General features: G+C 43.4%; 1 pseudogene; it reads right to left on the bottom strand.

Annotated features, from left to right (window-relative positions):
- Positions 1-2,188: 2,188 nt before the first annotated feature.
- Positions 2,189-2,646, bottom strand: LOC122479557 (annotated as a pseudogene).
- Between the last annotated feature and the right edge of the window lie 14,112 nt (positions 2,647-16,758).

The following is a 16,758-nucleotide window of genomic DNA, read 5'->3' as shown; positions in this document are numbered from 1 at the left end:
CCGGCCTGCCAGGCCTGTCGGAAACCCCCGTGGGTGGTGCTGTTCCTGTCCCCTGCCCTGTCTTGACTCACACCAGCTAAGCCCAGACCTACCCAGGACTGGGGCTGGACTCCTTGGTTCCATAGCATCAAGAGAACTTGGATGGCCTCCAGGCAAGTTATGGCCTTGGCCTCTGCAAAGCTCTTTACCTGCACTTGGTCACAAGTAGGGACAGCACCCGTTCCAAACCCAGCTGTATGGGTTTGGGGAGCCAGTAGTAGTTCTAGAATTCCTTACAGAAGGGGCTTGGAGTGGCCATCTGAAAGGGGAGAGTGGGCCTGGAAACAGGTATAGAGCTAAGTTTTAGGTCCATCATATTAACATTTTCTAACCATGCTTTAATTTCCACTCCACATAAAATTAGGAGAAGTTAATTGCCCAGCACAAAGAATAGGAGTATCTAAGAAGGGTGTTTTTTTTTTTTTTTTAACATTTTATTTATTATTGAGAGACAGACAAAGCAGGAGAGGGCAGAAGGAGAGGGAGACACAGAATCTGAAGCAGGCTCCAGGCTCTGAGCTGTCAGCACAGAGCCCAACGCAGGGCTCGAACTCACAAACCGTGAGATCATGACCTGAGCCGAGGTCGGAGGCTTAACCAACTGAGCCACCCAGGCGCCCCTCTGAGAAAGGTGTTTTGAGTGGTGGAGGAGACTGTCAAGGGCCAAAGCCCTCCCCCCACCCCAAGCCTTTCCTCTGCGAGGGGAGCCACCCAGTCCCTCCGTTAGAGCTCAGATGCCATCAACTCACTTCTTCACTCAACGAATAGTGACTCGTAGTAACAGCTAACTCTTATTAAGCTCTTTGCACGTGCCAGGCCCTGTGCTAAATGCATGGTTTGAATTATTTCATGCAATCCTCACCACAAGGTAGGTTTTTGCTGCCCATATTTTACTGATGAGGGCACCTGAGCTCATGGAGATCAGAAGGGGATCTCAAACCCGAGTCTGTTTGCCTCCATCTGAATGAATCGTGCGCTCTGGTCTGTGCCAGAACTCACGGAGAACCGGCATAACGGACCAGTGTTGGGGTGGGGGGGCAGTTCTTGGCATCAGACCAGACAGTTTGAATCCTTCTTCTGCCTCTTATTACCAGTTGTGCATCTAGGCAGGATGGCTCATCACTCGGGGCCCCTCTAGCCTCCTTATACAAGGGGCGGGAGTGGTACCCATTATGGTGGATCATGGTGCCTGGAATCCCATTCCGCTCAAGAAGGTTTCCCGTTTCTTTCACTGTGGCTCCTGTGGGGGAGACCATCTGGTGGGGTGTTAGTCACTGTGTTCCACTGCCTGGTAGGTGTAGGCAGTTGGCACAGGGTAGCCAGTCAGACCTCGCTTTCCAGCTGAGCAGTGGGAGCCGATGGTTTCTCCCGCCATGGTTCCTCAACTAGGAGGATCTGATTCTTGCTGACAGCTAGACTGCCCCCTGGGTAGAGAAAGCTTACTTGTAAAGTGAAGCCATGTGGAAAAAAAGCAGAGCTGAGAGATGGGGGGGGGGGACACCCTGATTTTTCTCTGGGTGTCTGGATTTGGCCATGAACACACTTCCAGACTTCCTTTTAACTGAACCAATAAATTCGCTTCTTGCGTAAGCTTGGTTGAGTTCTGTTTCTGGCAATCCCATGGCCTCTAGACTAACATACTACTTCCTAGGGTTGTTGTAAAAAGTCAATGTAAATCAATGGTAATCAATGTAAAGCAAGGTAATCAATGTAAAACTCCTAGTACATTGACTGGCACATAGTAAGTGCTCAACTAGTGTTAGTTCATATTATCACGAGGACTGTGTGCCGGGCCCTGTGCAGGGCGCTAGGGAATGGGAGGTGAGTGAGACTTGGAAACTGCCTTGGAGGACTTCGCGGTCCAGGGAGGGAGACAGACAAGTCAGTGGACAGGTGTAAAGCACCCTAACACATGAGTAGATACTGGGGCCCGTGGCCACACTGAATACCTGTTGTCTGGAGGGAGTGGTGGGTAGGTGGGTTGGAGAAAGCTTCCCAAATGACAGGAGACGAAGAGGAATACTTTTTTTTTTTTTTACACACAGGTGGATCAGTCTATTAAGTAGGAAGTGGAGAAAGTGAACAGAAGTATGCACAAACAGAAGTATGCAACACCCAAACCGAACCGAATCTGAGATTCCTGAAAAAACATGTGTCAGTTACACAATTGGCCACCTCTTCCCGGACTGACGCAGGGACTTACTTGTCAGGGAAGATGAGGGAATAAGTCAGGTGGCAGGACTGGTGGTTGCTCCTGGGGCTGGGAATGATCTCTGGGGAACTTTCAAGGAGGCCAGGTCTTGGGCTCAGGATCCAGACCTCATAGCAGATGCAGCCAGACCCAGCAAAATGGTTGCGACCGTGAAGCCCTGGGCCGTGATCTGGGTGTGTGTCATGAGCTGAGAGCCGGGACTCTGGCCCCATAGGTTAGGGCAGCCACCGCGCCCAGGCAGCCTATGGGTACCACTGGGTTCTCGTGTCTTGTGAAGGAACTTTTCCTCGAAGCTCTCTGGAGTGCTGCAGACAGTGGGGTTTAAGCCCTCAATGACTGGGGGCTGTGATGGTTCAAAGGGCACCTTGGGAGTCACAGGGCCGGGAGCCGTCATGTCCCTGGCAACAGCTTTAGGAGAAAAAAAAAAAAAATCGAGACTCAGAGGAGTATTAAGTGATGGGTGATGTTCACAGTGGACAAAGTAGCTGTGATGGGTTGAATTGTGTTGCCTCAAATGGAGGTGTTAAAATCCTAACCTCCAGTATCTCAGAATGTGACTGTCCTTGGAAATAACGTCACTGGAGAGGTAGGTAGTTAAAATAAGGCCACAGGGAAGTAGAATGGGCCCCTAATCCCAGGTTACTGGTTTCCTTATAAGAAGATGATCATGTGAACACACAGAGGCTTGGGAGAACACCCTGTACAGATGGAGGGAGAGTTGGAATGGTGCAGTGACAGGCCAAGGACTGCCAAGGACCGCTGGTCATCACCAGAAAGCAGGGGAACAGAGTCTCTCTCACAGGCCTGCAAAGGAACCAAACCTCTCAACCCCTTGATTTTGTACCCTTAGCCTCTAGAGCTGTGAGAGAATAAAGTTTTGTTGTTCAAGCAGCCCCATTTGAGGTCCTTTGTTGGGGCGGCCCTAGGAAACCTAATATAGTGAGCATAGCAGGTGCTGTCAGTGCTAAACCCCCTTTGCCACCTCAGCTGTTGCCTCCAGCTTTAGTGGGCGGTTCCTGGACATGCCCATGGCTTCCTGCCTTAAGCGTACCCTGGGCACAGGAGTGGGCTCAGTCCATGCATAGGGTAGACCAGAAATGTGGGGCAACTAACACCCTCCCCCAGAGGCATTAGGTATCCATAATACATCACGATTTCCTAAAATCAGTAGAAAAATGGCAAGCATCCTGTAATATTTTCATTTATAATAAGAAATATGGGGGCACCTGGGTGACTCAGTCGTTTCAGTGTCCGACTTCGGCTCAGGTCATGATCTCGCAGTTCATGAGTTCGAGCCCCACATCGGGCTCTGTGCTGAAAGCTCGGAGCCTGGACCCTGCCTCAGATTCTGTGTGCGTGTCTCTCTCTGCCTCTCCCCTACTAGTACTCTGTCTCTCTCTCTCTCTTAAAAAAAGTAAGAAATATTAATTTGGTGTTTTGGGCACAAGGCACAGAGCTCCAGAAACCCTTGGAATTTCCTAAGTGATGAGAGGTGTCTTTGGTCACATTAATGAGGTGACTTTTGGACCCTACCCAAGGATGAGGGCTGCATGCCAGGGGACCAACTTCACAACTGGAGAGTTGAAACTTTCAGTCCGACCCCTTGACTTCCAGGGAAAGGAGAGGGGCTGGGGGCTGAATCAGTCACTAATGTCCAATTATTTAATCAAGCTATATAATGAAGTGTCCATAAACACCCAAAAGGAAGGAGTTTGGAGAGCTTCCGAGATGGTGAAAACGTGGAGACTCACCTGGAGAGGACATGGAAGTCCCACGTCCCTTCCTCATACCTTGTCCTGGGTATCTCTTCCATCTGGCTGTATCCTTTCATAATAAATTGGTGATCTAGTAAGTTAAATATTTCTCTGAGTTCTGTGAGCTGCTCTAGCAAATCAATGGAACCTACAGAGGGGTCATTGGAACCTTCCATCTGTAGCTGGTTGGTCAGAAGTACAGGTGACAATCTGGACTTGCAATTGTTGCCTGAAATTGGGAGGGCAGGGTGCTGTCCTGTAGCACTGGACCCTTAACCTGTAATCTGTAACCTGTAACCTGGAATCTGATGCGATCTCCAGGCAGAGAGTGCAAGAATCGAGCTGAATTGCAGGACGCCCAACTGGAGTCTGAGAATTGCTTGTTGTTGGATGTGTGGGGAACACCCCATCCTCAATGTTGGAACTGGGTGCACACATCCACATATATCCTAATAGTATAGTAGGCAAAAGACTTGATCAGGTATTTTACAGAAGAAATAGGGATAGAAAGAACTTCTGTCCAAATCTTCACGTCTTCAAAGTTAGCCGCACACAAAAAAATTAAAGAGTTTTGTTCAGTTAAAGACTTCACAGACGAAGCTGGCAGAAGGTTGAAAAATGGGGGGGGGGGGAAATCTTTTCAAAGGCTAGAACGACAGCAAACAAACATTATAGTGATTATGTAAGGATCTCATGGCAAATCAACAAGAAAAGGACAGGAAAGTCTATAGAGAGATGGGCAAAGGATATCAATAGGCAATTTGCAGAAAGGAAAATGCAAATGACCAAGGAGGTATTTGCTCAACCTCTTTAGAGTCACAGAAATGAAATTAAGACAACGAGATGTTACTTTATACCTATCAGAATGGCAAAGAGAGAGAAAAAAAAAGCAGGATGGTGATAGGCATTGGTAAAGATAAGGGGAGACTGGAACTCTTATGTGCCGCTGCTGGGATTGCAAATTAGTACAGACTTTCAGAGAGAAATGTAGCAGGACTTAGTGAAATCAGATACATGGATCCTTAAAAGGATTTGTATGAGAATGTTTTCTAAAAAGGGTCAGGGTTTCACTTTTCACTTTTAAGTCTTTCATTCATCTGGAATTAGTTTTTATTAATTCTTGTGTAAGGTAGGGGTCCAATTTAATTTTTTGCACAGGGATATCCAATGATCCCAGCACCACTAATTGAATGTTCCTTCCTCTTCCAAAGGATCCACAATGCCAGCTATGCCAAATTGCAAATTTATATGAGTGGAAATCGTTTTGTCTCTAATACTTTCTATTGGTGAACATTTCATTCTTACACCCATATCATACCTGTCTTTATTATTATAATATTATAATAGGTATTGATTTTTAGAGGCCAAATATTCCTACCTTTTCCTTTTCCTGCATGCCTTTGTATTTCTGTATAACTTTTAGAATCAGTTTTTCAATCATTGTCTGAAAACTCTCTTCTCTAGCCTCTGCATGAATTTGTATAAGGTTGGAATGGTCTATTCATTGATGTTTTGGAAGAATTTTCCTGTCAGACCATCCTGAGTCTCGTGTTTTCTTTTAAAAAATTAAACTATTAATTGAATTTATTAAAAAAAATTTTTTAATGTTTATTTATTTTTAGAGAGAGAGAGACTGAGCACGAACGGGGGAGAGGCAGAGAAAGAGCGGGAGACACAGAATCCGAAGCAGGCTCCAGACTCTGAGCTGTCAGCACAGAGTCTGACGTGGGGCTCAAACTCATGAACTGTGAGATCATGACCTGAGCTGCAGTTGGACACTTAACCAACTGAGCCACCCAGGCGCCCCAAATTTCTTTAAATGTTGTACAGCTATTTGCGTTTTCTATTGCTTCTTGCTCTATTGTGTCAGTTTTAGTAAACCAGTTGTGTGTGTGTGTGTGTGTGTGTGTGTTTAGAAATTTTTATTTATTTATTTTTTAAGTTTATTTATTTACTTGGAGAGAGAGAGCATGCAGGAGGGGCAGAAAGAGAGGGAGAGAGAATCCCAAGCAGGGTCTGCACTGTCAGTGTGCTTGAACGCACGAACTGTGAGGTCATGACCTGAGCTGAAACCAAGAGTCAGATCCTCGGCTGACTGAGCCACTCAGGTGCCCTGCGCGTGTGTGTTTTATTAAAGAATTTCATCTAAATTTTCAAAATCGTTGGCCTAAAGTTATATATAGTATTCTATTATTTTTAAAAAATGTCTATTTATTATTTCTGAGAGAGAAAGAGAAAGAGAGAGAGAATGTGAGCAGGGGAGGGGCAGAGAGAAAGGGAGAGAGAGAATCCCAAGCAGACTCCGTGCTGTCAGCACAGAGCCTGACATGGGGCACCAACTCATGAACTGTGAGATCATGACCTGAGCTGAAATCAAGAGTCAGATGCTTAATCAACTGAGCCACCCAGGCGTCCCTATGGTAGTCTATTATTTTCTTTGAAATTTCTGATATGTTATCAATCTTTGTGACTTAGCAAATGGTTGATCTTTGTGTATGTTTCATAGGTACAGAAAAATTTGTGCATTTTCGACATATGTTGGACATAAAGTTCTGTATGATATTTTGAACTTATTAATCAGGGTATTCAAAACACTTCACCTTTTTGTTTGTATCTAATTGATTTGTTAAAATCTCTATTTATTGTATATACATTATACATACATGTATATACATGTTATTTTATATATGCATATTTTCTCATGTATTCCTATTAGTTTTTGCTTTATATTTTTATTACTTTTTAAATTTTAATTCCAGTATAGTTAACATACAGTGTTGTATTAGTTTCAGGTGCACAATACAGTGATTCAACAATTCTATACATTTCTCAGTGCTCATCATGATAAATGTACTCTTTTTTTTAATTCTTTTTTTTTAAGTTTATTTATTTATTTTGACAGACAGAGAGACCACGAGTGAGGGAGCAGAAGAGAGAGAGGGAGAGAGAGAGAATCCCAAGCAGGCTCCATACTGTGAGTGCAGAGCCCGATGCGGGGCTCGATATCATGAATTGTGAGATCAGGACCTGAGCTGAAATCAAGAATCAGATGCCTAACTGACTGAGCCACCAAGAGCCTAAAAAGATCTTATTTTTTTAAAGTGATCTCTACACCCACTGTGGGGCTTGAACTCACAACCCCAAGAACTGAGCCAGCCAGGTGCCTCTCTTTAATGTATTTTGAGTTTATTTTTGTGTGTGATGAAAGAAAGTGGTCCAGTTTCATTCTTTTGCATGTAGCAGTCCAGTTTTCCCAACACCATTTGTTGAAGAGACTAGTTTTCAGTTTCTATTTTTTGAATACATATTGTTAGGTGCATGTATGTTTGTGATCATTATATCATTTTGATTTATCAATTAGTTTATTTATATAGAATGTTCCTTTTGTTTCTCACAATTAAAAAATATTTCTTTTTTCTGAAATTAATGCTAATAACCTGGGAATCCCTTTATTTTAGGAGTTCTTAACCTTTGTTTGCCATAGATCTCTTTGGCAGCCTAGTGAGACCTATGAACCTTTTTCAAAATAATGTTTTTTTTTTTAATGCGTGGAATTATAATGCAAACCAATTGTATTGAAATAGTTATCAGAATAGTTAAAATATTTGTGACAAGGTATGTATTTTTTTTAATTTATTTGTTTTTTTATAAATTTACATCCAAATTAGTTAGCATATACTGCAACAATGATTTCAGGAGTAGATTCCTTAATGCCCCTTACCCATTTAGCCCATCCCCCCTCCCACAACCCCTCCAGCAACCGTCTGTTTGTTCTCCATATTCAAGAGTCTCTTATGTTTTCTTTCCCTCCCTGTTTTTATATTCTTTTTTGCTTCCCTTCCCTTGTGTTCATCTGTTTTTGTATCTTAAAGTCCTCATATGAGTGAAGTCATATGATATTTGTCTTTCTCTGACTAATTTCACTTAGCATAATACCCTCTAGTTCCATCCACGTAGTTGTAAATGGCAAGATTTCATTCTTTTTGATTGCTGAGTAATACTCCATTGTATATATATTCCACATCTTCTTTATCCATTCATCCATCGATGGACACTTGGGCTCTTTCCACACTTTGGCTATTGTTGATAGTGTTGCTAGAAACATGGAGGTGCACGTGTCCCTTCGAAAAATCACACCCGTATCCCTTGGATAAATACCTAGTAGTGCAATTGCTGGGTTGTAGGGTAGTTCTATTTTTAGTTTTTTGAGGAACCTCCATACTGTTTTCCAAAGTGGCTGCACCAGCTTGAATTCTCAGACAAGGTATGTATTTTTAAAAATTATTTTAGAGACAGAGCGCACATGAGTGGGGGAGAGGGACAGAAGGAGAAAGAATCCCAGACAGGCTCCACACTCAATGCAGGACTGATACGGGGATCCCACGACCCTGAGATCACGACCTGAGCCAAAATCAAGAGTCAGACACTCAACTGACTGAGCTACCCAAGGGCCCCTATCTAGTTTTTTATCAATGTATTAAATAGCAAGATCTAACAGTTGGCTATCAACAATAGCCGAAGTATGGAAAGAGCCCAAACGTCCATCAATGGATGAATGGATAAAGAAGATGTGGAATATATGTTAAGTTGGCTTAACAAATACTGTGATTTTGAAGTAGTGATAGGAGTAAAAGATATTTTAGGATACTATGATAAAGTGATATGAAAATATTTATGATTTACATTGGTGACAAAGTCACAGATGCACTAATATTTCTGTGATTTGTTGCCTGCATTTATAAATAACAGGAATGCTAAGTTTTAGTTAGAGGTTAGTGAAAATAAAGGCATATTTTTTCCTTCCAAGTTCATAGTCTCCTTGGATTTTATTCAGTGACTCACTGAGAGTTCAATGGCCCTATGACAAGAACCCCTGCCTTATTCTTAATCTTTTGGTCCTTTGTTGTAAGTGAATCCATTATGAATGACATATTAATGGTCACTTAAAAAACTCTTCTGAAAGTCTCTGTCTTTTGATCAGATACTTCAGTCCATTTATACTTATTGTAATTATTGCTATGTTTTAGATTTTCCTCTGACATCTTATTCATTATCTATATTTATTCATATATATTCATTATATATATAATGAATAAGATGTCTATATATATATACATATATATATATATTAGAACTAGGTTTAACTTATATTTTAAAAAAAACACCAAATAATGGTTTAAATAACATACAATTTTATCATTCTTTTAGTCTAGAACCCCACAGTCATCAGGGACCCAGTTTCCACCTTCTTAGCTTGTAGTTTCCATCTTCAAGTTCATCTTATGACCCAAGATGGCTAATTGGAGCATTAGCATTTATAAACTCATTCTGAGCAGCAGGAAGAACGGCAGAAGAGTAAAAAGGGTGCATCTCTACTTATATTTCATTAGCCAGAGCTTAGTGATGTGGTCTCACCTAATAGAAAGGGAAGCTGGAAAACGCTCTCTTTCAGATGCATACGTGGATGGCATGAACAAAACCAGGGTTATTTTACTAAGGAAGAAGAGGACAGTGGATATTGAGTGAATAATAGCAGTCTCTGCCTAAGTCTCACCACAGTTGAGGGTCCAACTGTCAGTAGCAGCTCTAAGCCCTCAATATGGTACCTGATCTGGAGAAGACCAGCCTGCCATCTGGTGGCAGGTTGGTTACATTGGAATCCTTTCATTATGGAGGCGGGATTAATTTGCCCTTCCTAAAAAGGGCGTTTATTCTGGCTATGGGTTTGCATTCTCTGCCAGCAACATCATTTGTAGATTTACTGAATGTCTTACACAATCATGCTAGTCCAGATAACATTGGTTCTGACCAGAGACCTCATTTTCCAGCAAAAGTAGTAAAGAAAGTGATATGTAAACATGAGATTCACTGGTCTTATTCACTGGTCTTATGCTCTTATTACCAGAATCATTTTGCTTTATGGGTTGGTGAATTGACTAGTATCTGCCAGAAGGCAACCTTGTATGACTCTGAAGTGCTGGCCTAAAGTTGGCATATGTTGTGAGTCAGTAACCAATGCAAGATGATATTTCTCTCTCTTCCAGAATTCATGGATCAGGGAATCTTGAGCTGGATAACTTCGAAAATCTTTGCTCTCCAAGACCTTGGGCTCTGCTAATTTAGAGGTCTTCATATGCTCAGGAAGAATGTTTCCACCAGAGCAAATCGCAGAGATCCCACTTATTTGGAAACTGAGACCAATTTCAGACTGGCCATTTCAGACTCCACATGCCCTGGATGAACAGGGGAAAAAAAGCAAGGGGTCAGGGGGTTGTTCTGTGTTGGCTGGAGTGATTGATTCTGGTTGTCAAGGGGGAAATATAGTTGCTGCTGCATAGTGGGGACAGGGAGACGTGTGTCTCTGGATCCCCTGAAATCCTCTGGGGTGCTTTCTAATTCCAAGGCTGGTGGTAAAAGTCAATGGAAGAGGACAGCAAACCAGAATGAGCAGGACAACTGTGGGCTCAGATTCCTCCTGAATGAAGCTCAGATCATCCTATGAGGTAAAAACCCTGACTACACGAGGTGTTGCTGAAGGCAAAGGGAACGTGGAATAAATAGTACAGGAAAGATGTTATAAATGCCTCATCACCTGTGACAGAAATGAGAATTATAGCATTTATTTATACGTTCTTTCCTTAGTCATGTATATGTTTACTGATGGTGCCATTTGTCCCTCCTTCCTCTGCCATTTTGGATAGTGTGTTTGTTTGGGGGTTCACTTTACAATTACGTGCATAGATTACAGGATATCAAGATGGGGTTAAGACTAGAGAAGAGAGGGGAGAGGGGCCTGAGTGTCTCAGTTGGTTGAGCGTCTGACTTTGGCTCGGGTCATGATCACATCGGGCTCAGTGCTGTCAGTGCAGAGCCAGCTTCAGATCCTCTGTCCCCCCACCCCCACCGCCCTTCCCCACTTGTGCTCTTTCTCTCTCAAGAAAAAATAAATATAACACTAAATATAAAAATAAATATGTAACAAATACAGGATTTGCTTTTCTGAGGGAAGGATAAAGATGCTCTTGTTTGATTGAGATATATTTGTTTTAGGTTGGGTGGTAACATTTTATGGAAGGTTAAGAATGGAAGTAGGGTGGGGGCACCTAGATGGCTCAGTCAGTTAAGCTTCCAGCTTTGCCTCAAGCCATGATCTCACGTTTCTGGAGCTGGAGCACCGCATCGGGCTCTCTGCTGTCAGCGTAGATCCCGTTTTGGATCCTCTGTCTCCTTCTCTCTCTGCTCCTCCCCCTCTTTCCCCCTTTCTCAAAAATAAGTAAATACTAAAAAAAAAGAGAGAGAGAGAATGGAAAGTAGGGTGGTGTTGGATGTTGAGGAACTAAGGAGGGGACTGTGTACTGAAGACCAACCCTACTCAGCACCCCTCCAAAGCTCCTTCCATCATGACTTCTGCCACGAAGCCTGGAATGCTAGACAGGACATTTCCAGGCTCTCTTGCAGCTAGGATTTCCATACATCACTTGGCTTCTTCCAGGGAGAGGCAAATGGAAGTGTAAGGTAGAGTCCTGGCAGGAGGTGGCCATGTGGCTTTTCCGGATGCACTGTTGGAGGTGTCTCAGTTCCTTTGAGGCAGCTGGGGTGGAAGCCTTAGTGCCAGGACGGTGCTTGCCTTCTTGGTGCAGAGCAGCCGCTGCCCGCTTGGAAGCTTTCCTGGTTGTAACTGGGGCCCTAAGGTTCTTAACATCAGCCATGGTGATAGTGGTGGCAGAAACTCCCCTACCAGGCTGGTTTTGCAGTGAGATTCGGGGTGGGGGGTGGTTATTCTTGAAAGACTCTGCTTCTCAGCCCTTCAAACAAGTCTGAAGCCAACCTAATCACCTTAGTCACCCCCTTTTATCTTTTATTATTAAAAAAATTTTAATGTTTATTTATTTATTTTTTTATTAAAAAAATTTTTTTTAACGTTTATTTATTCTTGAGACAGAGAGAGAGTGAGCATGAATGGGGGAGGGTCAGAGAGAGAGGGAGACACAGAATCCGAAACAGGCTCCAGGCTCTGAGCAGTCAGCACAGAGCCTGACGCGGGGCTTGAACTCACGGGCCGCGAGATCATGACCTGACCCGAAGTCGGCCGCTTAACCGACTGAGCCACCCAGGCGCCCCTAATGTTTATTTATTTTTGAGAGAGAGGAGGAGGAGGAGGAGGAGGAGGAGGAGGAGGAGGAAGAGGAGGAGGAGGAGGAGAGAGAGAGCGAGCGAGTATGAGCAGGGGAGGGTCAGAGAGAGAGAGGGAGACACATAATCTGAACCAGGCTCCAGGCTCTGAGCTGTCAGCGCAGAGCTCAAACTCACCAACCATGAGATCATGACCTGAGCCAAAGTCGAATGCTGAACTGACTGAGCCACCCAGGTGCCCCAACCCCTTCTTTCTTTTAATTGAGATGGAATTGACATACAAATGATTTTAGTTTCAAGTGTACTACATAATGACTTGATATTTGTATATATTGTGAAATGATCACAAGTCTACTTAACATCTATCACCGTATATAGTTACAATTTTTTTTCTTGTGAGAACTTTTTGTTTTAAGTGTTCATTTATTTTTGAGAGAGAGAGAGAGAGAGAGAGTGAGCGGGGGAGGGGTAGAGAGAGGGGGAGACACAGAATCTGAAGCAGGCTTCAGGCTCTGAGCTGTCAGCACAGAGCCCGATGCGGGGCTCTAACTCATGGAGTGTGAGATCATGACCTGAGCCGAAGTCAGATGTTTAACCAACTGAGCCACCCAGGTGCCCCTCTTGCGAGGAGAACTTTTAAATCTACTCTATTAACAACTTTCAAATGTGCAATAGAGTATTAACAATAGCCACTGTGCTATGCATTGTATCCCCAGGACTCATTTATTTTATAACTGGAAGTTTGTACCTTAAAAAATATTTTTTTAATGTTTATTTATTTTTGAGAGAGACAGAGAGAGATTGAATGTGAGTGGGGAGGGTCAGAGAGAGGGGGAGACACAAAATTTGAAGCAGGCTCCAGGCTCCAAGCTGTCAGCATAGAGCCTGACCCAGGGCTCGAACTTGGAAATGCAAGATCGTGACCTGAGCTGAAGTCGACACTTAACCAACTGAGCCACCCAGGTGCCCCAAGAAGTTTAGACCTTTGATCCCCTTCACCCATCTTATCCACCCCCACCCCTCACCTCTGGTAACCACCAGTCTGTTCTCCATCCTTAAGCTTGTTTCTTTTCTTTTTTCTTTTTTCTTTTTTTTTCCTCCAATTTTTAGATTCCACATGTAAGTGAGATCAGACAGTATTTTTTTTTGTTTGCTTGTTTGACTTATTTCACTTAGCATAATGTCCTTAACGTACATCTACACTGTTGCAAATGGCAAGATGATTCCTTTTTACAGCATGTATATAGTACATTTTCTTTATCCATTCATCCATCGACGGACACTTAGGTTTCTCCATTTGTTGCCTGTTATAAATAACGCTGCAACGAACATGGGGCTCATGTATCTTTTTGATTTAGTGTTTTTGTTTTCTCCCCTCACCACCTTCTGACTTTTATTAAATCCATACTTTTTTTTCCTACTGGTTTGATAATTATTCATTTTCTTTTTCTTTTTAGCAGCTATCCATAATTATTATGAATCACGCTTATCCTAATTTCCTCTGTCAATTTCTTTTTTTAATGTTTATTTATTTATATTTGAGAAAGAAAGAGAGAGAGAGAGACGCAGAGAAAGAGAGGGAGAGCAAAAATCCCAAGCAGACTCCACACTCAGTGCAGAACCCAATGCAGAACTCGATTCCATGACTGTGAGATCAGAGCAAGCCAAAATCACGAGTTGGACACTCAACTGACTGAGCCACCCAGGCATCCCTCCTCTGTCAATTTCTAAAGTTTATCAATATTTATATTTTCCTTCCCAACAAGACAACATCTTAGCATATTCTCACCTCCTTCTGTCCACCACTACCCCGCTGCCAGGTTGTTTTTCTGTGGTACTCCCAGGGCAAGGTTTGAGGGAGGCAGACAGTGGACTTTGCTAGTTTCTGATACTCATCATAAATCAGAAGTCTATCATTTCTAACATGTATTTTTAACTCTTTAAAAAATCATATTGAAGAACAATGCATCCCCCAATTTTTCATGTAAGAATGTTAATACATAGAAGAGTGCCAATGATTTTTTAAATGCTTACTTATTTATTTTTGAGAGAGAGGGCACAAGCAGGGGAGGGATGGGGGGGGGGACAGAAAGAGAGAGAGAGAGAGACAGACAGACACACACACACACACACACACACACACACACAAACACAGAATTGAAAGCAGGCTCCAGGCTCTGAGCTGTCAGCTTAAAGCCTGTCTCGGGTCTCAAATTCACAAACTGTGAGATCATGACCCGAAGTCTGACACTCAACCAACTGAGCTACCCAGGTGCCCTGCCAATGCTTTTTCAATGGGCACAGTTAACTTGTTTTTCTATAGGCCTGGGAATCAGATTTCTACTGCCCCCTCTGTGTATACATTTGATAATTCAAAACATATTTCTTGAGTAAATACTATGTGCCAAGCACTGTCCATGCTCTTGGGATGCACCAGTAAATGAAGCAGACAAAGATCCTTACTCTTGTGGAGCTTACCTTCTAGCAGGGGAGAGGGTCATAGAAATGATCATAATAAATGTGTACATTATCTAGTATGTGAGAAGGAGATAAGTCTTATAGACAAGTAGAACAGGGTCAGGAGAAGGAGGGAATGGCAGGTCGTGGTATGGAACCTGGTGGTCAGGCCTCATTAAGAAGCAAAGACTTGAAGCAGGTGAGGATGTGAACACATATCTCACAGATGTTATCCAGGGAAGGGAGTTCCCAGCGGAGGGCACGGCTGTAGCAAGGGCCCCAGAGCCTGGAGAGAGTCTGCTGTATCTTAACTTCTCTTAAATGTGTCATTGATAAGCACCCTTTACCCCCTTGAATTTCTCAAATCTCTGCCTATGTACAATTATATAAGCAAATATGTATTATAGCACCATCATTTATCATGCTTGCTTAAATACTAGGCAAGTCTTGGTCTTTATTGCATATTAAAGTGTGTGCTTAGCCGCATGGTGGGCCGGATATTGTCCATTGGTACTTGATATCCACTCCGACTCCTCCTCTGTTCTGTCCTCTATTATAGGGGTGAAATGACCAAAAACTACTTTTTCAGGAACCCCCCCCCCCCTTGAAGCTAGGGTCTGGATGAGGTGTAGTTTCTGCCAATGAGACTCACTCATGTGAGATATGGAAGCCCCACATGGGACTGAGCTATCTCCTTGTGATACCAGCAGCTGGTAGGCAAGTTTTGACCAGACTCTTATGTTGCAGAGTCTAATTACCAGCGTCATAGGTATGAGACAGCTGGGCAGCAGCAGAGGCAGCAGTGACCTTGGCAGCTATTGTAGTATGACCTTGAACCCCCTGCCTTCCACTACTCAGGCCCCTGCAATGATTTTGTAAGCACCAGTTCCCTGTATTAAATTCCTTTCTGTTTGAAATACCTAGATAGGTTGCTATTTACTAACCCCTGAGTTAGACGATTGTACAACTGATGACTTTGTGTAAGGTGTATTTTACTGCTAGTGATACATTTTGAAGACTCCTGACCCTCTTCTCTGCTAGGAAGGTAAACATCTTTTAGACAATTGATTCATATTTATTTAAAGTTTATTTATTTTGAGAGAGAGAGAGAGAGAGAGAGAAAGGCAGAGAGAGAGAGAGAATCCCAAGCAGGCTCCATGCTGTCAGCACAGAGCCCGATGGGGGGCTCAAACCCACCAACTATGAGATCATGACCTGAACTGAAGTCAGACGCTTAACAGACCCGGGCGCCTCTAACCGATTCATTTTTAAAATAAAATGTGACTATTATGCCTCTTTTAAGTTTCTGAATCAGGACAATTAGAGAATATTGGGATACTGTGGGTGAACTGCTCACAAGTGGTTACCTTTGAGAGAATGAGGATTTTCTCACTATTGCCCGTTCATACAAACCATAGGAGTCCAGTGGATACTGAGGCTGCCGTAAGGTTGCAAGATCAGCCAAGACCTCCAGCTCGAGATCCTCAAAAAATTACAACAGCCTCCTGGTTCTCAGTGATTGGCTTAAGGTTAAATGAATGTATACGTTTGAACCAAGACGACACATGCATTAATAAAGCACTGACCTCTTCTGTTTCATATGAGTTACTTACAAGTTTATTTGAAAAAAGAGGCAACGGCTAAGTCACATGGGGACCAGTAGGCTAGCTGCATGACCTCGATCGTTACTTAGCTTCTTTCTGAACCTCATTTTCCTCATCTGTAAAGTGGGGGTAACAGCAGTGCCTCCCGACTGCGCCTGTTCTGAGGATAACGTGAAATAACGCACGTGGGGCCTGACACAGGGTGAATGTTCACTAACTCTTAGCTGCTATTATTATTATGGCTGTTGTTGTTGTTGAGGCGAAAGCTATAATTATAAACCTTGGGACTTGGGACCTTGTTGGCTGAGCTACTCCTCCCTACCCGAGTACCTGAAGACGAAAGCCTCTATGCTCCAGACATCCCGGGGGAGCCCCCCAGGCCAGTCCTTCCCCTTCTCACAGCTCTGGGGACAGAGGAATCAGGCAGAGCTGGTGGGGGAGGGACAACTTCTTCTGGAACTCTAGGCTGAGTGGCCTACTCCGGGTAGCGAGAAGTACTTGTAGATTAATTTTTAACACCGTCCGGGGTCCAGAGGGCTGAGTTCCCATCTCTGAGACC

This window comes from Prionailurus bengalensis, chromosome C1, assembly GCF_016509475.1.
Source record: "Prionailurus bengalensis isolate Pbe53 chromosome C1, Fcat_Pben_1.1_paternal_pri, whole genome shotgun sequence".
Lineage (NCBI taxonomy): Eukaryota > Metazoa > Chordata > Mammalia > Carnivora > Felidae > Prionailurus > Prionailurus bengalensis.
This window is presented reverse-complemented; position numbering and strand designations above follow the sequence as displayed.